This window comes from Peromyscus eremicus, chromosome 10 (assembly GCF_949786415.1).
Source record: "Peromyscus eremicus chromosome 10, PerEre_H2_v1, whole genome shotgun sequence".
In the NCBI taxonomy this organism is placed as follows: Eukaryota; Metazoa; Chordata; class Mammalia; order Rodentia; family Cricetidae; genus Peromyscus; species Peromyscus eremicus.
This window is the reverse complement of record NC_081426.1, coordinates 75173612-75179246: the sequence shown is the minus strand read 5'-3', so window position 1 is coordinate 75179246 and position 5635 is coordinate 75173612.

The following is a 5635-nucleotide window of genomic DNA, read 5'->3' as shown; positions in this document are numbered from 1 at the left end:
GTTTACCCATATCACTAATCAATTCAGATTTAATAATCTTCAAAAATAACCATAATATTAATTCAGCAACATATTGTCATTCAAGGAAATAAATTATGTTCTGAAAAAATAATATATTATCTTATTTATTGATCTAAATTATATTCCAATACCTAAAATTTTATAGATGTGTATAAAATCTCCTATATATACATATTCTTGTGCAATATGACATAAAGTTAGAAGGGAGATATTCTGGAGGAAGGCTAGGGACTTCTGACAAGAAGAGAGGATATGAACTATCCTTGATCAAAATCTATGGATGAAGCATATCATTGTGTACAATGATAAAAAGCATTGTATACTTTGTAGCAATGTTTTTTCAAAACACACAAAGATTTAATATTTATGAGAAAAATATGCTGCCTTTGGATGACATAAATCATATTTATTAACTTTCATTAATTCACTTATCTGAATGCTACTTTCTAATGTTTAAAATAAAAAAAGTTGTTTTTGTTAAGAGTAAGTAACAGGAAACAAGAGCAAAGCAAACTACCTCTTCCTCTCGATCTTCTGAGATGATGTCTAAGCCTTAGTTGAAGGAGTTTTGCAGATGATGTGTCCATTGCGACTGGGCTCCAAAACTCTGCCGTTTGATCAGTTGTGGTTTTTCTATAATGGTCTCCTTCTGTTGCAAAGAAAAATTTCCATGATGAGGGGTGGGTATAAGGATACATATTTAAAAGGTAACTAGAAATTATATTGGTTCCTTCCAAACAAGACTTGAACAGGGATGACTCCAATAGACATGCTAACATGGAAGAGGGAAATCTCACAAGACTTCAACACTAGAGGAAAGACTCTAGACAACTAAGGAATGCTGAGGGCAGGACAAATAGTCTTCCCCCAGGGAAGAGCACAGCAATTGGTTAATCAATACCAGATGGTCAGTCCTGAAAACACACACACACACACACACACACACACACACAGACTTAGCAGATTATATTCTTAAGAATGTATATGTATATACATATACACATATACATGCCTGTTTATAGTTCAGTTTAGATCTGAGGAAAATGTCTATTAAATAATCTACATAGATGAATTTTATTGTAATACAGTTTTCATTTTATTAATTGATTTTTCCACACAGTATATTCTGATTATAATTTCCCTCCTCCAAGACCTCCCAGATACTCTCCACTTTCACCCACTCAAAAGAAAGAAAAAATCACAGAAAACAATGAGACACAGACACAGGAAACTCATCAAAACAAATTGGAAAATATATAAGTTCAAGATTGTAAGGAAGGACATCAACAAAACAAAACAAAATCCCAGACAAACAACTATGAGACTCAATTCTTCCAAAAATACCATTGAGTACATTTTGTGTCGGCCATCTACAGCAATGGATCTATGGGAAAACCTAATAGTACTGTTCTGCTCAAGGAACTTATCTGTAAAATAACTTCTTATGACAGTCTGCTGTACTCATAGACCAGTGCCTGGCTCAGCCAGCATCAGAGAAGCTTCCACCTGCAATAGATAAGAACAAATATAGACACTACAACTTGTCAATGTTCAGACTGAGAGACCTTGTGATACTTATTCCTAAATGGGAGGTCACCATAAAATCCCTCCTCTCAGGGCTCAGGGGACTCTGTGGAAGGGGAGGCAGAAAGACTACGAGGTAATGGGCATGGGGAACATCAAGGAAACAAGCCCTTCTATAAACCATGACACACATGCCTATGGCAGCATGCATAGGGCCTGAACAAGTCCTGGCCTGATGGGGTTCCAGTACTGAGATCTGAAGTGGACCAATCTCCCATCAATAACCTAGAAGCTATCTCCAATTGATAACCACTTGCAATTGAAAAAGTAGTTTTGTCTAATACAGTATCACTGATACACAAACCATTTTTATGACCAGGCTTCATGGCCAGCAGTAGACGACCCATACAAAATGAACTCAATGATATTTTTGGAGGGGTTTGTCTCATACTGCTATGACTGGGCTTTTATATTTTCATTTTTGTTTTGTTTTATTTTATTTTCCTAGAAGTCTTACTTATATATTATTGTTGTTCAATATTTGATGTTTTTATGGGATTTCTATGTTTGCCCATGTGTGTATTTCTGTATCTATATGTGTTTCTCGTGCTTTTTCTTTGGCTCTTGTTTTTATGTTTGTTTCACACCAATCAGGTTTGTTTGTTTTTATCCTATTTTAGTATTTTTTTTCTTCTTTTTGTAGATGGTTTTTTGTTTTCTAATGAGAAAGCAAAAGGATATATATTTTGTTGGATGTGGGGTGGAAAGGATCTTTGAGTTAGGAGAAGTGACTCATAGTCAGAATATATTGTATGAAAAAAATCTACTTTCAATTAGAAAGAGAAAATCTCATTCAAATCCAGTATGCAGTTGAATTATTATTTTACCACTTCTATGAAGGTTAGGTACCATATAATAAATAATCTGGAATTCTCTGTCTTCCCTTTTTCCATTCTTGTTATTTATTATGGTTTCCAATCAGCATGTGTACACACACATACACACACAAATCTAATTCTCACACACATGTGATACACATACACATTCACATTAAGTACACACTGTTGTGAAAGTATCATGATAGAGTCTGATGATGATACAAGTCTGATGATCATCTGTTATAGACCTAAGAATAAGAAAACAAAGTTCCTATTTTTCTTGCTTTACCCTTTTTCCATTGTGTTCTTTTCTTTTTTAATTTCTTTTTTAAATGTGATTCAGAAATTTTTTTCTTCATCTTTTTTACTTTCTATTAGCCTAAAATACTATTCTTACCAGGTTTTTGAAAAGCAGAAAGTGGCCACAAACTTCTTCTAACAAATGAGTTTGGTGGTTAGTAGACTGTTATTTCTCTGAGTACTTCCCATCAATTATCTTCTGCTTATACAAGTACTGGATGAACTTGAGGTCTTATCTTTCTTATGCTAAAATAGCATATTTATTGTTCTATCTTTTTTCAGGAGTTTTCTTTACCTTTGTCTTTGTACAGATTGGTCTTTTTCGTCTTTTACTCTATGGAATGATCTCAATTTTGGATCTTTTATGTTTCACTTGGCACAAATTTGGGGGAATCTTCAATTATTTCTATTTATCATATTTCTGTTGCTTTCTTCTTCTCTTGAGATTACCCCTAGATGCATGTTACATTTTTATTTTTATGCCACATTTTTATATATTTTGCTGCATTATCCATCTTCTTACTGTGTTCTATTTTGTGTCTAAGCATGCTGAGAGATTGTCTTCTTAACCATGTCCAGCCTACAGTGCAGTCCATCAAAAATTCTTTTCATTTGAGATTGTAAACATAATTTTGGAGGACTTTTATTTACATATTATTGTTTTCATTGTGCATATGTCTTATATGAGTGAAAAATACTCTATATTGCTGTTAGCATGCCTTATCTTTTAATCAGTTTCAGTTCTTCAGTTTTGGAGTGTAAACTTCATGTGTGGATTTCAGATTGTTTTCTATCTAGGGCTATATCTATACTCCCTTTACTGCAGGAAAGGTTAAAAGGGCAGACATTGTGCATTTCTTTTACCTATTTACTTACCATATTACTGAATAGCTTCTACTGAAGGGAAGAACTTGTTAAGGAGAAGACAATGCTCTGGTATCTTTTGAAATGAATTCAACCCTGATCCCCATGCTGTGGCATGAAGACATTTCCTCCAATAAGACTATGCTTGAATTTTTTGTTGACAAGTGAATGAAGTCATGGGAGTTCATCATGAATTGGTCAGCCTCCAGAGTTTATTTATTCCCAATCTTTTTAGAATGTCATATAAGAGTACTATATTTAGATTAGTAATATATTTACATTGGAAGTCCATCAATTAGTTATAGCATACATTTCCCTAAATATCACTGTTCTTCATGCTGATGATTACATGAGGTTTTCTGACAATTTGTTGTTCACCTGTTGGACTCTTCAATTTTGATGGTTGCTGTTCATCCTCTTACTCAACCTCTCTGATGGATATAAAAAGAGTTTTAATTTTTATTTTTATTTTTATTTTTTTGTTTTTTCGAGACAGGGTTTCTCTGTGGAGCTTTGTGCCTTTCCTGGAACTCACTTGGTAGCCCAGGCTGGCCTCGAACTCACAGAGATCCGCCTGGCTCTGCCTCCCGAGTGCTGGGATTAAAGGTGTGCGCTGCCACCACCCGGCAAAAGAGTTTTAATTTTTAGTTCATTCAGATTTTTACTTCTGATTGAATGGCCATTTTCAGCATCTTTGATAATACATAGATTTGAAGCTAGAACCCAGGCCACTGGTTTTAAGGGAAACATTTTGCTTTCTTCTGCTCATAATTCTACAGCAGAATATCATAGAATAGGTGGCTTATACATGAGAAAAATTTACTTTTCCATTTTGGCAGTGGCTAAGTACCAAGTGAAGTCTCTAACAGATTGATATTAAAAGTCCATGTCTTGTTTAATCTTCATATAGAACACTGGACAAAACAGTGCTCCAAAATATCTACACTAATCTTACTCATGAAAGCTCTCTCCAGAGTATCTAACTGTCTACCAAAGGACTTGTGTCTTGATACTGTCACATGGGACACTAGGATTCCACATATGAAACTGGGGTGGTTATATAAGAATATCCTTTAATGAAAGCAGAAATCAAAGCATAGAAGAGACTTTTGCTTATTGAGAAATTTTTCTTACAATAAGTGTTGGACATGTTAGTCAATACAGGTATATACACTGTGAATTCTGATTCTTTCTCTAACTGTGATCTAAGGTAGATAAGTTCTCCAAACTATATTTTTCTAGTCTACTTTACATACATAAAAAGTATAAACACTTAGCTTAGATTGTTGTGAAAATTAACTAAAAAAATCTATTCTGTAATGATCTGTACAATATTTTATAGAAGCAAATGCTCAAACCCAGTTGCTCTCCAGTTTTATTCTTGCTGGTGTTATTCATGTAATGACAAATAAGGCTTAGTTAGATATTTTTCTTGTTAAGCTGATTGCAGAATTAAAGTTATAAGAAACCTGTGCTGTCATTCAGTTTACTGAACTGTATATAATATAAAAGAGATTTATAATTCCATTTTAAGTACAATGAAAATCCATATGAAAAGTGCACTCATAGAACTAAATATTTAAACAATAATTGAAAACACAGTATCCTGCAGCTGCAGAATGGAAAATTACAATATAGTATATTAAACAATCTTAGTATCTGCAAAAACAGAAACTCTAATATTTGATCTTGCTTTTATAAAAAGACAAGCAATTTAGAACAATAAATTTTCCAATTTAGCTTAGATTTATGTTTTGTGTTGTTGGAAATCTTTTCTTTGTGCCTCAAGGATTCAGTTGCGCTGTTGCTTAAAATAACTTTAGTTTGCGAAAGTGTGTAGGTTTGTATCAGCCTTCTCCACCTACAATTTGTATCATTTGTTCTGCTAATTAAGCTCTTTGTATCTACTGCCCTCATCAGTGTGGAGCTACTTATCACATACTCTACTTTCTGGTGAAAAAGTGTGGGAATTGTTTGATTTACTTATTCATTCATTCCTTCATTCATTCATTTAAGGCCTGTTTGTTTCTAAAGAGAGAGGTGGGGAA